At 39.7% G+C, this 21151-nt stretch overlaps 1 protein-coding gene across 2 annotated transcripts in view; it reads left to right on the forward strand.

The window, feature by feature from the left end:
• The first annotated feature begins 503 nt into the window (after positions 1-503).
• Positions 504-21151, forward strand: part of TMEM200A (transmembrane protein 200A) — a 54057-nt gene continuing 33409 nt past the window's right edge. Inside the window, exon 1 of one of the 2 annotated variants that reach the window (XM_058835822.1) lies at positions 504-640. The gene's annotated coding sequence lies outside the window, so the exon portion shown is untranslated. The remainder of the gene's footprint in view (positions 641-21151) is intronic. The other variant, XM_058835823.1, reaches the window with a different exon arrangement.

The raw sequence follows: 21151 nt of genomic DNA on the forward strand, positions 1-21151 counted from the left end.
GCGCAGGGAAACCAGGGGGTCGTTTCCATGGAGATGGGGCCGCAGCCGCGAGGTTTCGGAGTGAAACTTTGCTGCGGGCGGGCGGCGAGGGCCGAGCCCAGGCGGCGCTGAGCGGAGCGGTGGGGCCGGCTGTGAGAGCGGGGTCCGTGCCCTTCCACCTCCCCCGCAGCTCCGCCGGGGGCGAGCGCCGCCCGGGCACCCTACAGGGGAGCCGGGAAAGTTTTGCGCCGCGGAGCCGCCGCCCGCCCACGCCCCCCTGGGCGGCTGCTCGGCGGCCCTTCCCGCGGCGGCTCCCGCGGAGCGCTGCTATGGCACCCGCCCGTCGCCGCGGGGCGAGCAGGGGGAGGCCGCCTCCGGCTGGCCCTGCGCTGGCGGCGGGGGGGCGCGCAGCCCCCGGGCGGCGGGCGTCCTCCTCCGGCCGGCAGTGACCGCCCCGGCCCCGCTCCTGCCTGCTCGCCATGCCTGCCCCCGCCCGCTTCTCGCCGAGCACGGTGCCGGGGAAGGGCGAGGGGAGCCGCCGCCCTGTCACTCCCTGAGCCAGCCGCCGCCTCACCGGAGAAGCCCCGTGTCTGACGGGCAGGGCGCACCTCCGCAGCTCGCTGCGCCGGGAGGGCTGCGGGCACCGCGCACCTCCCCACAGGTAAGCGGCGAGGCGAGTGGGGGTGAGTCTGGTCGGGGTCTGCCCCTCGCCCCCGAACTTCAACCCGCCCGCAGCCGTCACCTCTCCTCGGGAGTGGAGGGGCTGCGCCCTGCGCGCTCCTGCCGGCGCCGGCCGGGGGCACGGGGGGACGCGCCCCTGCCCTCGGCGGCGAGGGGCAGGGAGGGAGCGGCACGGGTGGGTGGGTTTTTCCCTGATAGGAATGGACTTTCTGCCTCCCGAACGGAGCGGGCTGGCGTGCCGGCGGCTGCCGCGCTCCGCGCAGCTGCTACACACCCTCTTTTGTCTGCTCTTGGTCCGAAATACTTTAGTGCCGCCGTCGCCTGCCCCGCCGGTCGGGATCCCGGCTCGGCCCTGCCCCGCCGGGGGCTGCCCCCGGGCTGAGCCCCCCGTGCCGCTCCCGACCCCGCGAGTTGCCCCATTGCTTTTATTTTCACAGGAGCTGGGCTTTCTTTAACCTTTGTTTGCGGGGAAAATGGTGGTGTGCTGGTTATCTGGAAGGATGAGAGACAGATGGGGACGGCAAGGGGTTTGCCCTATTCCCTTGCGTGCGAATGTAACTCATTGCTAAATAAATCGCTCACCGGGTAGACATAAGCAGGCAGACTTTGAAACAAAAGTACTGCGAACAGCTCGGGTGCATGGCAGATACTCCTGATATTTTACTAAGACAAACATTGTTAGTGTTTACGCTTGAATTCATTGCGTGTGCAGCTGTTGTGCCGATCTGGAATTGCAGTAGCTGTATGTACTTGACACTTAATAATAGTCTTTTGTATGCACTAGTTATGAAAAATAAAACGGGTTTTGTTGTTCAAAGGCAAAAGTATCCAGACAAAAGTATTCCTTTAGTGTAGCGTTCTGTGTAGCATGAACTACAAAATAACCTGTAGCGATGTAGTGGACTTTCACTTCATAATGCTCTTGGGACATGAGGACTATATTGCTCAATAAAATTCTGTCAGCAAAGGTTTCTCTGGCTTACCTTGATGCTAGATCAATACACTAGCAACAATTATCTTATTTTTTCTCTAAGTAGATGGTGCATGCAATCCATGTGATGGAAACCAAGTGTCCAGATAGGAAGAAGCAGTGGGTTGTTTTTTTTTTATTTTTTTCTTCCTTTTAATAGTTTTGGTGCTGCTTTGTAGAAAGTGTGACTAAAACCCCAACATTTAAAACAGAAAATTATATTTCCAGTGTATGTAACTGAAGTTCCCTAATGATGAAGCTAAAGGATCATTCAAGTTTGGAATGGTTTAGTGTACTTTTGTTGCCAGGAAATGTACTTCTAGCTAAATACTTGTTAGATGATAATTGTAAGATAATTTTTTAGTAATTCAAAACATGAGTTACAATTAGATGTTTTGTCCTGAAAATAGAAAAACACTCTCATGGATAAAGATATAAAGTAGTTAACTAGTAATTTGGGAAATAAAATCATATATATAGTTTATATTTTGTTGGCATAGAAACATTTTATTTGTTATTCCTTGTTTGGATTGTAACAATGATCCAAATGAAAGTTGGGCTACTGAGACAATCATTCAGTGCACTAGAATTATTTTATTCTATGCACAGAAATGGTTTTACCCAATATAACCTCACTGGAATTAATTTTTATTGAAGCTCTGTAATGAGAGCAATTAAAAAGTGAGCTGTTTGAATCTAATGCTGTGAAGTATGGGCTAAGCAAGTCCTGCTCTGACAAAGGACTGAAAAGTTTGCTCACTCTCAAGCAAGTATGCAGTTCCAACTTCCATCCCTGATGGTCATCACCTGAGATCTGAGTTCTTTGCACATGGCAGTAGGTCCTGGTAACTTCAGTGAAACTCTTCATTGATCTCACTGCACTACTGGACCTTCCCTGGACCAAGTCCTCAGTGTGTTCTGCCTCTACTTCCCTGAATGCTGGGCCTAGACACAAAATACCTGTGCTGTGTGCAGGTGCTCACCTCAGCCACATCTCGTCGGTTGTATATTCTCTGTTGGCTCTCACCTCTTGGGGGTGAAAGGGGAAAATGCAAAGTAAAATTTGGTTAAGGAGTAAAGTACATCAATGCAACAGCAGGAGGAGACTGATACTTACTGTGTTTTACTCAGTATATTTTAGGAGCCAGAAATCTGGAATGCTGAAAATCAGTGAAAACTCCCACTAAAATTACTGAAACCAGACAAAGTTATGATATAAAATATATGAAACCTGTTGTCATTAATAGTTTCCCTTTTTTTTTTTTTTTTATAATTAACAGTAAAATCCTGTCATGCTTGTCTGTAATACTGGCAGAGAATGTAGTAGAAGGGGAACTTTGTGTCCTAGCTGGTGATGATGATTTGATGCCATTGTGCTTTATAAACAGATCCAGTGCCTTGTAATCTAAATTTTTGATCACAGGATGCTGGAACAAAGAGGCAGCTGCAAATAATCTGCTAGTGTGTGAGATAGGAGAGTAATGTAGGAAGACATTTGTAATATAAAGACATAGGTGTCTCATCTCATAGGTGCCAGTTCAGACATCTTAATGTGTTTCAGACCTCTGTATGAGGCTGGTAAACAGAGTCTAAGGAGAATACATCTGGAAAGGCAGCTGAAAACCAGGTAGAATGCTGTTTGTATTACAATTCTATGTAAAAGCCTTTAAGAAGACCATTGGATTCTCTGAAACCTTGTTAAAAATTCTGATGCTGCCTTGTGATGAATATGGGAAGAAATCATGTCCGGATTTGGGGAGGTCCATTCTCTGTGCCCATTTATCAGTAGAATCTTTGTATTGCTTCCTGTGCTGCTAATTGCCTTTGAATAACTTAAAGGTACTAATAAATAGTTGAGGATTTAAAAATCTTTTTAGAGAAGTTGCACACACACTCTCCAAGCCTACTAGAAGTAAATGGAAATTGCAAGCACTGCTTGAGTTAGTGCTCTAGTTTTAGTTAGCACGTTAGTTTTACAATAAAAATACTGTAAGGAAAAGTTTATGGTTTTCTTCTTTACTGGGTAGAACATAAGAACCTACTTACCCAGAGATTGTGTGGGTTAAGTGGACTGTTGATTGTATGGAAGGGTGAAATGCTGACAACATAATTGAATTAAACTACTGAGCAGATGTTTTACACTGCTGTTGCTCTGCCCACTAGTTTTACTGGCTCCTCAGTGTCCACCATTTGTGGAGTGGGTGAGAATAAGCACTGTTCTAAACTTCCATGCTGAGGCTTCAGTCTAGCTCTAAAGCAGGATATTGTTACTCTGTTCATCATTAACTATTTCCACATCAGACAATTCAGTACCAGGTGCATGTGTATACATAACTGCTCTTCAAATAGGTGAATCTTGCCAGAGGCGGCCTAATGACCTGATGACAGAACTTAGTACTGAAGTATGGATGTTATATTGAGCTCTTAGTGTAAATGAAATTACATTTTCCTTCCTGAACTTTCTTATATGATCAGTGATTTTAAAGTATGTGATTCGTAGATGCCTTTTAAAAATCAGGTTTTTCTTTTTTTTTGCGCAGCTAGCCAGATGGGATGGATAACCTGTAGTACAGACCTACTTGAAGCCTTTTATCTGCAGCAGTAGCAGAACATGTTTGTGGTGATTTTAAAAGTATTCTATGTCCAGAAGACCTGAGAAAGAAGGATGTTTATCCTCAGTCATTTCCTTTATCCATCAGTGTTTCCAGTTGGGGGAAGTTATCGTTCCTTTTTCTGCATGTTTTAGTACCTAAAAAAGTGTGACACAGTGGTGCAAAGCCACCTAACCAAAACTAGGCATCTGAGGAGCATTACAAATGAGATGTAATGATACAGCAGAGATTTTCGGGAAAAACAGACTTGTGGAAAATAAAGCAATCACCTACCTTTTTGTGTATAAAAATTCTGAAAAGTCTTACGTGAAATGTAAATGGTTTTCACTTTACTCTCTTGTGCCTGTCTATATCAACATCTTATTATCATTTATATACCACTGGAATTGTTCCTTTTGTTGGAAGTGTGACCATTTCCCCCCGACTGAAATAAGTAGAAATAAAGGAGATATTTCTCTAAATTGTCTTTTAATTTTTCCTCACTAAGCTGAGTGATAAAGCTCTTACTGAATCAGGAAAAAAAGGATTTTAATGAAGAATGCTTTAGATACATTCAATAATAAATTAGATTTTAAAAATCTCAAGGGATGCAAAATATAGCATAGGTTACTGTTCATAGGAACTATTTGAAAGAAAAAGAAGTAGGAGGAAAGAGGAAACAACCCTTTTTATATGAGTTTGTTTTTTCTAGTTACTGTTTCACAGGTACGGTTGGGCTGATCATCCCAGTGTTGTGGTTTTAAAACCGACTGATTAAAAAGTGTGGAAATTTGAGTCATTTGAAACTACATTCCTGCTGGCTGCAAAATGGGAAGGACACTTTTGACAAAGCATTGATACAGTTGGGTGCTAATAGCTTGTCAGTTCTGACAATTGCTTGGTTTCACTAAATTCTTTAAGTAGTAGAGGTTTGTGCTTCGATACCTGTAAATCTCTAGCATTAGATCAGAGACTGAATGTGATATCAAACCAATTTTTAAGGAGCTTTTCAATAGTAGTCATACTTACTTTTCTAATAAAAGGGAAAAGCAGTTTTTATTTCTGTCAATTTAAACCACCATAAAATCACATTAATTAGAAGCCTGTTATAAATGTCACTTCTTATGTTGAAGTTGGTGTCAGTGGTAACAGTAATATAGGGGTTTTTTTCACATTCTCCATCTGAATGCGTCTGAATAAATCACTCTGTTTATCTGTAATCAGTTGCACATTGTTGAAGAATGAGTTTGTATCTAGTTAATTTCATCACTTCCATTTCACTATGTATTAAATGAGAAGAAGTGCTATTATTTGTCCATCCATCTGGAGTAAAATTGTTGCTCAGAATCCTGGAGTTTTCTCTTTCCTTTGGGTAATTCAAAGTAACAAAGGCATATCACATATGTGATGTACATGTGAGATGTACAACTTTATTCCTTCATAAAGAGGCGTGAAAGCAGCCTTGTGTGTTGGGGCAGCATTTTACTTCAGCAAACAAGCTTTCCCAAGAGCTGTTCCTTGAAGCACACAGGGTGTAGATAACAGCTGCTCTAGCTCATGTCTTTTGTATGATCTTGTGCTAGACAAATTTGGTGCAAATGGTGTGGGGCATCCCTCTGCTTGGAAAAAAGGATGAGCTCTGCAAGAGTGCTTTCTAGAGATGGATGTCATGGTGGGGTCAGCTGAATAAATCTGATACAGTTTGAGATTTGGCAGAGGTCTGCTTCTTGCTATAAATTATTGTGTATTTAACAGTTGGCTTGTTTCACCTGAGGTGTGACTATTATTTTTGTAGGAAGAAGTTAGATGACAGAAAACAGACCAAAAAAAAAAACCAAAAACAAAGCTGAGGGAGAAAGAAAAGGGGACAAAGAGCAAAACACAAAATGGAAGTATTGAAGATAGAAAAATATGAAGGCAGAAAAGGGTGAAATATAGTAAGTTGCATTTCTAAAGAAAAATTATGCTACATCCAGAGTTATAAATGGAAAGAAACTCGAATAATGGAGATAAGAATAAGAATAAAAGTAAGAATAAAAGATGTGGTGATATTTCTTTTTTGAAGCATCTCATGGAAAATCAGACTGGAAAATGAAGAGATTAATTGTTGTCTCACTGAGATTCATTTTGAATGAACTGTTTTTGTTGTGTTGTAAGTAAAACGTTCTGCAAAAATGATGTTAAACACTTCTTCCAGAAGATACACTGTCACTAAATCAGTTTAGACAGACAGAAGAAAGGAAAGGGAGCTATGAAAGATAGTTTGCTTACAAAGATAGAAACTTCATTTTGAGTACTTGAAAGTTAGGTGAACTGTTGCTTTCATTTTCAAGCAGACTAATACTCTAAACCCAAAAGTTACCACCATATTGATCTATGTAATTTGTCATTGTCTCCCAGAAGACCAGTGAGCAGAATAAGCACAATGAGAACATCCTTCAAACACTGGATAATTAACTAGTATTTATTGTGAATACTTAGCTACCCTACTTGCACAGATTTTTCTTTCTGATATGTTTTTGCTATATCTGTGTAAAGGAACTAATGAAGCCAAGACGTGTTTTCTGGCCATGAGGTCAGCCAGAGTGGTCTGGCTCTGTGTGGCTGTTAAACCATCTTTCAGACAGTCATATCCAAACTGACTATTTAGAAAGAGCTTCTGGACTGAGCCAGCTAAGTTCCTGAGAGGCTGCTAGCTGACCTTGACCACAAATGTCCCTGGCATCCTTGTGGTAGTGTGAAAGAGACATGGTGGGTCCCATCACCTGGGCCTGTGCCTAGGGACACCAGGCATACTGAGCATGAGATCCATGACTTGTTAGAATGTTTTTCCATCTCAGCCGAAACTATCTTACTACAGTGATCCTAATATACACAGATTTTAAATATAATATATTTGGAAGACATTGTCTGCTCTAATTATGTTAAAAGAAATCTGATGTCACATTGCTATCACACTAGTAACTTCAGTAATATGGAAAATGGAATTTGGAACGTTGTTTGGATGCACAGAATTTGTGGGCTTGGTGGAGCAACCTACTGGGACACCGAGAGAGTAGCCACCTTGTGGCATCCTGGGATGCATTATGAACAGCATTGCCAGCAGGACAAGGGAGGTGATCCTGCCCCTCTGCTCAGCCCTAGTGAGCCCTAGTGGGGACTGTTGTGTCCAGTTCTGGGCTCCTCAGTACAAGAGATGTGTGGAGCACCTGGAGCAGGTCCAGCAGAGGGCTGTGAGGATGACTGGGGGACTGGAGCATCTCTGATGAGGAAAGGCTGAGGGGGCTGGGCCTGTTCAGCCTTGAGAAGAGATGACTGGGTGGGACTTCATCAATGTGTATAAATATCTAAAGGGTGGTGCCAAGAGGATGGAACCAGGCTCTGCTTGGTGGTGCAAACCACTGGGATGGAAGGCCACGGACAGAAACTGGTGCACAGGAAGTACCACCTGAATACGAGGAAGAATTTCTTTACTGTGCAGTGACTGTGTGGTGGAATGATTGCCCAGAGAGGGTGTGGAGTCTCCCTCACTGGAGATATTGAAGAACTGTCTGGACACAATCTCATGCCATGTTTTCCTGCTTGAGAAAGGAGGTTGGACCAGATGATCTACTGTGGTCACTTCCAACTTGTCTGATACAGTGACCGTACACCCAAATGGATTACAAGAGATTTGCCAAACAAGCACAAAATTTACAAAGTAAACGTCTAGCTGACAGTTTCTTAATGTCACATTTGTTTGCCTGGTAATAATAGCTTGTACAAAAATGGCTAGCAGATATTAATAATAAACATCCAGAGGCCTAACAGATTCTTCTTGGGAAGTCCTGTCTTGCCTATTAATACATTTTATAGACTTTAGAGCAGTAGAATCACTTTGCATTAATTCAGTACCAAAGTGCTTTCCCCAAAGCCTTCCTATGACCCCTACAAAGTATTTGCTTTTTTCTTTGCCAGGAAGACATTTCTTCTCAAATTACTTTGCAGACGCCTATTCTGAATTTATTGCCATTCTTTTGCTAATTCAGTATCATTCTCCTAGGACGTGGCCTCATTAACTGGTGCCCCTGGTGGAATATCTGCATACATTGCTGGAACATAGTTCAATAGATTATATTATATTAGAAAGACATGGGTCCAATCCAAGTCTGCTACCAGTATGCATACCAATTAAATTACACACAGAAGTGTTTACTGATTAAGGACAAGCAATGCTGTATTTTGCAGAATGCAAGTTTGTAATTTTTTTATTGTCCTATTGGCTGTACAGGTGAAATGGTAATGAAAAGAGGTTATAGCTGAAGCTGTAGTTCTTTTTTATTTAAGTTCTTAATCTTGCAAACTTTTAAATTCAGTTAGATTGATGTTTGGTTGGTTGGTTTTTCCCTGTGAAATTTGGAGATTATGATTAGATGGCATTACATAAATTGTATAATTCATGTAAAAAATGTAAGATTGTCATAGGATTAGATTTAGAGTATGAGAGGCTAGGCCCAGATGAAGTAGTATAGCTTTCTGTTAATGTTGTGTTCTGCAGCTTTTATAGCATGTAAGCATGTGATTATAGGGTAGGAAAAAATTCTCCACTGAAAGGGTTGTCAAGCATTGTAACAGGCTGCCAAGGGAAGTGATTGAGTCACCATCCCTGGAGGTACTTAAAAAAGTATGTCAATGTGGCATGTAGAGACATGGTGTAGTGGTGGACTTGGAAGTCAGTACTAAGGTAACGGTTGGACTCATGGGGTCTTTTCCAATCTAAAGCATTCTATGACTTCTTGATGTGTGACTGTCGTGGTTTTTCCTGCTTTCTCCAAAGAATTTTGAGAATACCTAATCTTTGCTTTTACAACAGTTTTTATCGGTGTGCATGTTACCAAGTATTTACTCTGTGTTAAGGAAGGCAAACTCCAAAGGAAGAATGTTGAGCTGAAAGTAGTCTGTGTGAGCCTTAGTCTCTGCAGTCCTTCCTTCCGGAGTTTAGACCTAGACTCAGGGAAGACTCTATCTCTTCTATAGAATATTTTAATTGTTACTAGGCAAAATTTGATTCTGAGTAAGGTTTGTCATCTTAGTTTCCAGGTTTGTGCTTAGGAGGTAATTTTCAGCTGAGAATATTGAGTGCTTGGGAAATGGGCCTAAGACATTGCTTAAAATTCCTTAAAAAGCCAAGATCAGCATCACCCTCAGGTTAAATACGGCTTAGTTAAACCTTGTGACTGAAGAGACGAGCTTCAGAATTCAGTTTGGAGTTTTTTTCCTTAATCTGGCTATTCTCACAGTTGAAGAAGCATTTACTGGGGAAATGGGGAGGGAAAAAAAAGGAGAATATGAAAGGTCTGCTACAGCAGACTGTGAATTTGGATGGGGAAAGTGAGAGAGTGTAGTGAAACCAGTCTGAAATTGAGAAGGCCCTTGGAGAGAGTGATGATGTTATGGAAATTTGGATTGGAAGACTTTTCTGATGAGTCATGTGCTCTGAAATTAGTTGAGAATGTTGCCCTTCCAACAGTAAGACTGTGCTTGGGAATACCCGTATTTCCAAAAGTATGTGGCTGAAACTCTTCCAGGACTCAGAGACTTGTGGCTTCTCAGGTCAGACGTGAAGCTTGGAGGTCTGGGTAATGTTTATTATGTGGGTTCCTTGATTGCTTTATATTAGTAGTCTCATTGTTGTGCTTAATCACCTACATTTGATTCAGTGTCAGGCATTGAGTAGCTGGGGGCTATAGCAGAAAACTCACACAAATTGACACAGTTTATTATACTTTGGTAAAAAATTGTAGGTAAACAACTGTAGGTAAATTCTCATTACTTGACAATTGCAGGACTGAGAATATAATGGTATTATGAAGGCAGAATGTAGATAAATGGACAGGTCAGTAGTAAAGCAACAACCACAAACATCAATTATTTTATAGCGACAAGACTATAATTTTTGCAAATAATATCTTAGTCAAGTAGTAAGGATGCTCTTATCTGAATGACTGGTTAGTCAAGTAGTAAGGATGCTCTTATCTGAATGACTGGAAGAAGTGGGTCTTTTGTAGCATGGCTAGAAGTATGTGTGGCAATAATATCAAAACACTGCTTTCCTTCATGTCTTCCAGTACATCCACAAGGAATGATGAGGCCAAATGTTTGCATTTGCCAAGGTTTGCAATTTAGAAGAGAAAAAACATGGTGGGAATAAAACTCAGGTCTTCAGCAGTGACAGCAGAGGCTTTGACAGAGCAGGTAAAGAGCTGTAGAATGGCGTCTGATCTGTTGTGCCTGCTGTTCTCCAGAGGTTTATAACTTTAGAAATCTTCGCAAACACTCAAAAGCTTCTCTTCAACAGCTGCGTTGCTTTGAAAGATTATCCTTAGCACGGTCATATGTGTGTTTGTACTGCTTCTTGTCTTCCTTTTCACCATGTTTCTGCCTTTTAGACTGTGATGTAGTGTGGCTGATGTGCTGTGGATAGTGTATCCTGGGGAGGTGTTCCAGCCACGCTCCAGCCCACATATGCTGATTCACAATATGGAAGGCAGACAGAAGGTCTGCAGGAATGAGTATTCACAGAGGTTGCTAAGATAAGCATGAGGTTCATGTTTTCAAGACTTTTTATCTAGATCTTGAGGCAGTTTGTTTTTTCAAAAGCTGAGATTTTGAGCATGTAATCACATGGAACTTGAAGTTAAGGAACTGGGCAGGTTTCTAAACTTCTGTGTCTAAAATCTCATCTTGATAGGAAATTACCTTCTTAGACAGCAACATCAACGAGAGGATGAGACAGAAAATGTCTACAGACCCTACTTTATACATTTCTTTCTGTTTTAGGTGCAGTGAAGATTTCCTTAAAAATAGAATTTGAGATTTGGTCAAAACAATAGAAATGGTTTAAAAATAGAATTTGAGATTTGGTCAAAACAATAGAAATGGTTTAAAAAGCCTTTAAAATCACTTTCACGTATGTCACATGTAAAACCATACGGCTGTGATTAAGCGAGCTCATTGTGTGCAAAAGCTAGGGAATGACTGTTGCTGAGCATAACTTGCTTTAAACAGGTTTTTCAGAACGATTATCAGTCATCATGATCAGACTCTGAAAACAGAAAATATGAGCCGCAGCAGGGATCTGAAAAACAGACAGAGAAATGGTCCTGGATTCCATCAACATGCAAAAGATTACACAACTTCATGTTACAGCTTTGGGAGAATGATAAAATTGAAGCTGATTAATAGCTTCTGTTAATAATTTTATATTTGGCTTGTGTTTTAGTTTTTGGGATACTTTATTGTAAAACTTTTTTATTGCTCATTCTTGATATGGATTTTGTTTGTTTTTACAGAGACAGACTGCATATTTATAGTGCAGCAACTCTCCACATTCTGTCTGGATAGCTCTTGAAGAAGGAGCATGGAAAAAGCATGGCTATATATATGTATTATATATGGCTATATAATGCAAGCTAGTATTGCATTGTTTGAATGTTCATCTGAATCTAATGTGGCTCTTCCGGCTGATATGACTGTAATGTCTGTTTTTCTCAAGCAAACCTGCCTTTTCCATGTATGGGTGTGTATATATATATATATATCTTGGTACAAGGCTGGGGAATTTGTTTAACTATTGCTCCTCTCTTTGTTAAAAAAATAAAATCAGGTGGTGGATTTGCTTCATATGGAGGCTTGCAGGCCCTACTTTTTTGTTTATGAGAATAACTGCAGAAGCACCTTAATGCTGTAGCCCTACTGAAGTGAACCCAAGCCACTCCTGTATTGTATAGATGCAGACAGGATATCGGAGAGTAGTAAAACATGTTAAAATCTCATGGACATGGTGTTATACGTAAGGTGTGATAATTGCTGATCTACTCTCTTCCTCTGTCAAATAGTCCTTTAAATCCTTCAGGTTTTTTGTGTCCATGCAATGCTGTCTCCTCTCTTTGTAGTGTAGGAGATCCATTCTGTCCTCCTTTGCTTCACATCTGTTTTCCTTTTTCCTACATCAGAGTAGCAAATGCTTCAGGAATCAAATGGTAATTCAGCTTTGTTTATATGTAGGGTGCAAAGACCTAGGAGTTGCATACTGGACCACCGAATGGCTTCTTCAAAGCTAATTTTTAGAGTTGTATAAATTAAACAGGTCAGCAAAGACGCAAGAATTTGGATTCTCAGCTACTGTTATATTTTGCATCAGTATAAATCCTCGATTTTAATGAAAGTTTTAATATATGTCACAAAACTGGTGGAGGATTAGATATTTCAGACTGAATGATGACAGTCAAAAAATGTCTTTTCTTGCTGTGAGCTCAAGAACACTGTAAAAATATCGAATTATTCTTGTTTGGTTACTGTTGCACTGGTAGTGTCTTGAGATCCTGACTATATGAAGTCACAGGCATATTTCTTATATATTTTAACAAGGTTAGGATGTCATTCAGTATGTTAGGTAGTCGTGGGCTTAGTGCACGGCCCAAAAATGTCAAAAATGTTTTCTGTGAATTATGCCTTTATTACACAAGCGAGCCAAAACAGCTCTTAGCAGCTAGAAATGTTGTTGTTCAAAGCCATGACAATCAGTTTCTGCTAATAAGCTGCCATCCTGGGAAACCCCCAAAGCCTTCAGAATGTGCTTTCTGCAAAGATGACACTCTAGTTTATCTAAGCCGTGTTAAGGTGGTGTTTTTTTGTTGTTATTGTCTTAATGTCCCTGAACATATGCTTTTATCAGCTGGATTTTAAAATATCTCTGTTCTAAATTTCTCAATGATATGAGTAACATGCCTGAAGTAGAATGAACATTCAGATTTGCAAGGAGAGATTTTTTTTCCATCTAATTTCTTTTATTATAATAGAATATTATGAACCATATGATAGCTTAGTTAAGTTAATCAAGATATTAAGAAGATGTGTAGTTTTTTTATTTAGTGATATTCAAACTCTTAATGGAAACATAATGGGGAAGATGTCTCTACTAATCCAGGAGAAACACATTTTAGAGAACTTTTAGAAATGCCTTAACACAGGAACTGAATACTTTCTATGGCCACTAAATTTCAGGAGGTGACAAGTTGATTCTGGAAAAAAACCAAAACAACAAACCATTAATGAAAGCCCATATACCTCATTTCAAAAATAGTAGTGAAATTTCAGTGACCTTTATTTTACTATGTGTGTTTACAGTAACCTTCCCTGTGTGCCTGAGCAGTTAAGATTAGAGTTATAGGAAGGGTTATATAGATGTGAGAACTTGCCTTCTTCCTTAGGGTTCTGCAACCCCATTTCCTGGTGTTGGGAATGCTAATTTTCTATGATCTGACCTCCTTCTTTTTATGACATAAGGCTGTGAGAGTAAGAGGTCTATGCCCAATAAAGCTCCTCTCAGGATACACTCTGATAGCTATTGGATGCATTTTGGAGAAAACCTATTAAGTTCTTTCATCTACTCAGCAGTATTCATTGATCCAGAAAAAAACCTTCCTCCCAGGTTCAGATGTGAAAAGAAGCGACTGAGTGTGCACGCTTCCATTGACACACAGTCACTGGGTACTGAACTGCCACAATGAGGTCTTCATTTTCTTGGCACAGGTCAGAGTTTCAGCAGCTGCCAAGGCAAATTTGGGCTTGCTGTGAATATTGGTGTTTGTGATTTATTAGGCTTAAAGTGTCTTATATGAAAAGGGGCAAGAGCAGCCAGTTGCTGAAGTGATGTAAAAGCTGTTGCATTCCTGTGCTGGACACTTTGTACTGTAATTGAAATATAAGTATTAAATCTGTAGTTTATTTCTGAATTGTTTTAAACTCAGAGTTGTACACCTGAAATTTCTACAACGGTATCTACAAATAATATATTCAGATGGCAATTGTCATGTTGTGGAATCACAGGCATAAGAATCTTGTCAATGAGGTGTTTGTTCCTTGCCAGAGTTGGCCTGTGACTTTGGACAGCTTGTCTGATCCTGACTTCCCAGAAATGCATAGAAACCTTGTTCCCATGTTCTTTTCATTCCTTTAGAGAATATGATCTTTAGTGTCGTTTCCTTCAGTTTGCTTGGCTGCAAAATGGTTATATTTCTGTAGGAAGTTTGCCATTCTTACACACCCATGAGGTTTTTTTGAGACATCTGAATGATGGGTGCTATGTAAAATCCGATCAGTATTATATAGCATGAGTGGAAAAAGCCCTGTGAATGTTGGTAACGGAGCAGAGTCATTAATCCTAGAAGACATCATGCACCAAAATGTATTGGAAATCAAAATATTGAAACTGCAAATAAAATAACAATTGAAATTGGAAACATTTCTAACAGTGAAAAGAATGAATTTAAGTATCTTCTAAGAGCCAAGTTGTCTCTATTAAAATCAAAATGATCATTCTGAAATAAGTAATTCATGGAGGAGTTACAGACTTGATACAGAAATCAGAACTGAATTTCCTTGCTTATGTATGCAGAAGAAAATTATCTCTTCTGGCCTAAAATATCCATGCATATACATACTTTTTTTGGCTGAACAGTCAGTTGTAAGTTTGTGGCTAAATAGTGTTTTTCTCTTGAGGGATTTAAATTCCATCAAACATATTATTTTGAGCTGTTTAATGTAAGCTTGTTATGTAGACAAACATAATGGCCCAGCTGTTTACTTTAGGCAGCTCTCTCCAACTGTATGGGTAAACACATGTAGGAGACACTGCGGTTCTCCAGCATGCACCTCCTTGGATAACATTTATATTGCACATGCTCAATGTAGTGAACGAAACAAATGTGTCTAAGTAGAAGCAAAATTCTGCAGACACTTCATGCCTCTAATGCATTGTTTGTGTTTGGCAGAAGCAGGATTGGTGTTGGTAAGCCTGTCAAACAAAATTCAGTACCTTTGGTGATGCCTGAGCTAGTATGGCACAGGACATGATGTCTATTGGATGTGTGCTTCAGGTATTTCCATGTAGGATGGGATAATTGACACAAACCCTGTAAGTACAGGGGCAGCTGTCATGCCATGAGTTCTAAGGAGCAAGGTTTATTGTTCAAGGTGGCATACAAGCAGTTTGGTAATATTCTTCATCATTTCAACAAGGACTTGAATCATGTGTCTTACATGACACACAGAGATAAATAATTTCAGTATTTTCAGAACTGTTTCTCAGTTGAAATAACAGTCTTTCTTTTGTCTTCCTTTGCTCAGAAAATCAATGTGAATTGCATATGTGATCTAACTTTGGAGCTAGTGGTGGAGGTTTTGTCAGCCTACATTATTCCATAGTTCTGTGATTCAAGAATATGTGATTTTGGTTTATGTGCATATAAGAATGAGTCTGAAGTGTTTGAGGCCAGGTAGTTGGACAGAGAGAGAGAGAGAGAGGGAGAGAGAGAGAGAGAGGGAGAGAGAGAGAGAGGGAGAATTTGAGCCATTCTGGATGTGAAGCAGTCTGTAGACACCTTTACTGACTGTGGAGCTGAAGTTCACTGTCTGTCTAATATTTCTGAAGGTTGTGACTTTCTGCCCTGTTGAATTCCCTGCCTGAATTCCTGGTTGTGCATTGGCTCAGCAGGTCATCAGGAAAGCCTGAGGCTTACTTCTGGGAGTGAAGGAAAAATAACTGAAAGTTCGACATTCCTTTTTTTTTTAGCTTTAAAATATCTTGTTTGTAGAATATAATTTTTTTCATTACCAGTGTTGCCTAATATTGCAAGAAGTTCATCAGGGCTATCTTTCCAATAGATTTTTGACAGATGGAGCATCATGTGTGACCTTGGTATTAATTCTGTGTCCTGCCTTGACTTCTGACTATCTGGAGACATCTGCCAGTAAGGGGCAATCATTAATTGCTTGTGTTGTTTAGAAAACAGTACTGGTTAGAAGAACAGTTGGTTGCTAGTGCTGGAGCCATTGCATAACTAATTGCCAGTTGTCTAACTTTTAATGTAATAAATCTGTGATTAAATATATAAGGATATATTTTATAATCACGGTATTTAGTGACAGAGCTTTTGGGTGGCAAGGTCCTGTATTTCCAGGAGATTTTGGGGACAGGGAAAAACCCTGGGGCTAAATGAGAAGTTTGCCCTGGAGGGGAGGGTGGCACATGCAGGACAGTCAACAAGTTATCCCATGTCAGCAAGGATGCTCTTTCTTTCCCTGGAAAAATTGCCCTTTTTTGCCAGCTAGCACCTGTGATATCTCTGTTCCTGGAAGGACACCCAAAAGGAAGAAGTGTCACTGTAAAACTGCCTTTTCTCTTTCTTACAGGTGGCTCCTGTTGGGTGAGTCTCAGTTACTCTTGTCTACTGTTAAGCCTCAAGTGTGGGATTTGGAGATACTGTCCAAGGAACTGTTGAGGGCAGATCATTAGGACATTATGACATTTGTGTTGGACTGCCCCACTGGTAGAGAGAAGGAAGCTTGGACATGCCATGTTCTCCCAAACAGAACAGTAAAAAAATAGAAAACAACGTGGTCTGGCTAACTATGAATGAAATATGATTTTTAAACATACTTAATCCCTCTAGTATCTCGTGCAAATGCTATCTCAGATAAACAGTGTAAGGGGGAATCCATATTTCATAAGCAAAATAATGCTTTGGCTATTTAAAAAAAGAAGGTAAAAAATCACCAAACACACTGATGGTGAAGAAATTGGTTTGACTTGTTTATGGGATAACTAACAAGTTTAAAAAGTTTGCACTAGCACTTACTGAGAATACTGTGGAGAATTACTGTGTTTGCAAGGTTGGACCAAAATGTGGGTAAGATTTCTCACTTTGTTCATATGTCAAAGCAACCCGTGATATGGTGGTCTCAAAGAATCATTGAGAGTTTGACTGTTAATTTCAGTGGAACCAGGATTTCGTATGCATAATTTAATAATGTAAATATCTTGTTTGTTCTAAAATTCTCATTTGCTACTCAAAACACTTGTACTTCAACAAATCCTTTGTATTTGCAGAATCTAAGACTGGGCTCAAAGTCTGATTTTCATTATTTAATATGAGTAAGCTTTGTTACTGCCCAGATTCATAACTTGATATGATTGTGCAGTCCTTTCTGACTTAGTCTTTTTTACAAGAAAAATCATTTATATGAGAAAGATTGACAGAATATTATGTGAAACATTCAGAATTATTCCCATTCTTAAATATGGTGACTTGGTTAATAATGGAGAACTGAGGTGTTAATCTGAAAAATCGGTGTTGTATTAAAAAAAAAAAGGTTTTGTGATGCATTTTTCTTTCAATGGTATTTTACAATTGTGATAATTATTCTTTGTGTGTGTGTATTCTGTTCTTTCATGTTACTGTAGAGCCTGAACAGATCACAGAACTCATGTCCCAGTTATACCAACAATCAGCCTAGAATTTATATGTATATAAGAACTTTCAGATTTTCAAATAAGCAGTTAAAAATATGAATGTCACTGTTGCTATATATTTTCCCCTAGTCTCATTTAGCAGTCAAGCAAGCAGTTTTTGGTGAAGTTTTCACAAAAACGTCAGATGGAGTTTCATAAAAGGCCTAAGCTATTAAATTCTGGCAAAATTGCAAAGAAGAATTTAGAAAAAAATAACCAAGTAACTGGTTAACTTGGCATTTAAATGGACTTTGGAAAAGGAAACTATTTCCTTGCAATGATACAGAATACGATGTACCACAGGGAAGAAGAGAGGCAGGGCCATTTAGAATAGTAATTTTATAAATTCTTGTGGTAGGTGACAGAATCAGCTGGAACTGCTGAACCAGGTTCTGTCAAGCCGTCATGATTCATTCTTGTATGCAGTTTTATGCATTATAAATTGCAGACTCAGATCATCTTTTAAAGCAAAATATTTGGAAATAATTTAGATCTACAGCTATCTAGTTCTACATTTCTTCTTTCCTGCAAACCGCAGGTGTCAGTGCAGAGTGAGGTACAAGAAAAATACTGAAGAAGCTCAGAATCTTTGGTGGATAATCTTGAAAATTCTCAGTAGGGAAAATACAAGAATTACCAAAGAATGACAGATTTTCATAACCATTTCTTCATTATAATGCTTAGGGAAAGAGAGGTGAGTCATACTCTGGATACATTTAATTTTTCAGTGAACTATGGGAGGTTTCATTAGGCTCAGTTCATCTTTAACTACAAAAGCCCTTCAGGAGTATATCTGACTGTAGTGATTATTAGCAATGATTATATTTTAAATTGGGATGCTGATGGCAGAGGAAGTGTGAGATTTTACAGAAAGGACGTCAAGCAGCCTTCATATGCAGACATACAAGTTTTTCATAGTGATTAAAAATATACATTCATGGTCTACTTTTATATAGGTTTCCTGAAAATCTAAGAATTTATATTATAGCACTTAATTTAAATATTTTGACAGTTGTATACTCTAGTCCATCATTTGTCTGTTAGTGAATGACAAGTCTTAGCAGTCAGAAATATTTTGACTCAATACACTTCCCCAAAATCTAAGGGAAATTATTTGTTGTCAAATCTTTGCAAAATAGTAAGTGGTCTGCAGTGTACCTTTCATAAAGATCTTCCCCTATGCATCTCATATTCCAGTTAATCATACGTTTGCATCAGAAATTGGGCTCTGTCAGCCACACATATGGAGTTATGCTAAAAGATGACTGTTAAAAGAGAGATGAAGAAGCACTGGCTTTCAAAATGCGAGGACAAAAATGAGTACTAATTTTCTCTTGTACTTTCCCTAGGATGCAGCTTCCTCAGACAAACGGCAATCCTTGGTACCGGTGCCTCAAGGGCAAGGCTGTTCGTTTTCATGAGAGCCCTTCAGCTAATAACGAGCTGTTCAACACAAAGTTGATTGTATCTGCACATTGCAGTGTCAGAGATTTTGTTACCTCTTTAACCAGCACCATGCCATCTGGGGAAAACAGCACCTCTGCAAAAAGAAATAGAAAAGTGATGTTGCATCCAAGGCAGCAGGATGTGCTTCTCTGCTTTCACAGCCAAAGCAAGCACCATTGCACAGTTGTTTTGTTTTGGATTTTATTGTCTGTAGCTCAGAGTTCAGTTTACTGCACTTGTTTGCATGGTGTTAGTATGCTCAGTGGCTGCAGTTCTGGCTGACCATAAAAGGGGAAGAGACTTTTTATGGTTTGCACAAAAGATCCTGAGTGTCTGTTCAAAGGCTGGACAACAGAGAATATCCAATGATTGTTGTAAAAGTGCTGTTAATGATGTAAGAGCAAATACTTCATAGTGCTGGGTTTATCTGTAAACCCCCTTGTTTTATCTGAAAGCAGTAATTTAGTCACTTTTTATTTGCTGAAAGCTCCGCATGCACTGATTAGTACATCTGTACTAATATCCAGGTACACTATCCATTAGTACATATACACTGAACAAAAAATACATTTTATTTCTTTCTACTTCTGTAAAACCTGTACACTATGCACTTACACCATACATTAATGAACTTAACAAGAAGTTCAGCCTCTTGATGATTTAAGGTTGCTAATTATTATGATTTATCATTACCAAAAATCTGTCCAGTGCTGTGCTGAGTAAAACTCTTAAGGTCTTGGAACAAATGAGTTTATGAAATCAAAAATGAAGAGAAGTATAGAGAGCTAAGGAAATCAGTGAGAATCTAAAGCAAGTTAGTATTTTCATACAGTCCTTATTTTCTCTGTAATGTAGTCTCATTTTACTTGGCTGCATTTGTTTTTTCATGCGTGTACTTTATACTGAACACACATAGTGGACTTCAGTCCTTGCTTTGTCATAAGGTGCTTTGGATAAAGCCTTTCTTGTCACTCTGAAGCAGTTTTTGAAGGAAGATGAGGCAATGGTATGCATTATCTATAAATGTCAGAAGATCATTCTTTTAGTCAAGTGACTTTGATAAAACATGGATTTTCCTAGTTCCTCTACAGAAGGGAGGAAGTAGCCAACCCTGTTTCATGGATGTGAACACGTATGGTAACATACTGACAAGTCATCTACCACAGAGAGACCAGACTTTGTTTCAAGAGAACAGTGGGAGCAATCCGAAATAAGGCTTTTAGAGTACAGAAGCATATGACAGGCCTAGATTAAAAAGATATTCAAAGAAAATATTTTTCTCCGTGGTCATACCATACTTAACTGCAGTCAGCTTGCTGAGCATGAAAATACACTGCTGAATGCATCTTTCAATTAATTTTAATATGAACAACTCTTTAGGATAATTGATGCACTGTAATGGAAAATTAAAATCTAGGAGAAGTTCAGGGGAGTGAAGGTAATAATACATTTGCTGGAAGCATATACACAGATGTGCCTGCAGGAAAGAAGAGGCTTGTTCTCTACAGTCATCAGTTAGGTGAGGCAAAAGCAATTATTTTATTGAACTTACTAGGAAAATAAGAAGTATACACAGGCAAGGAAAATTAGTACACTGAAAGTGTAACAGGGGAAGTACTGATCGTTTCTCTCTGGTGCCCAATGGCAGGACCAGAGGGAATGGCCTGAAGCTGTGTCAGGGGACGTTTAGGCTGGATATCAGGTAAAGGTTCTTCACCCAGAGGATGTTTTGGGATGTAACAGGCTGCCCAGGGCAGTGGTCAAAGCACCAAGCCTGGCAGAGTTCAAGAAGTGTTTGGACAGTGCTCTCAGGCACAGGGTGTGACTCTTGGGGATGGTGCAGGGCCATTGAGTTGGACTCAATGATCCTTGTGGGTCCCTTCCAGAGTATTCTATGATATTTTTGAGATGTCATCTACTGTGTTTTATTTTTATAGTATGTGATTCTGGAAGGAGCTCATAGGTGCTGTTTTTACTGTGTATGTTGCCGCTGCTAAAACCTTAAGAGCTGAATTATTTTCATCAACTAAAAGTGGAAGAAATTTTACACAGCAGGACCACTTATAAAAATATTTTTTCCACTTTTTGGCCACATGTCTCCTATTAATTCCTTATGGTTAGTCAACGTGTCAGTCCTACAAATAAACTAAA

Source organism: Poecile atricapillus, chromosome 3 (assembly GCF_030490865.1).
Source record: "Poecile atricapillus isolate bPoeAtr1 chromosome 3, bPoeAtr1.hap1, whole genome shotgun sequence".
Lineage (NCBI taxonomy): Eukaryota > Metazoa > Chordata > Aves > Passeriformes > Paridae > Poecile > Poecile atricapillus.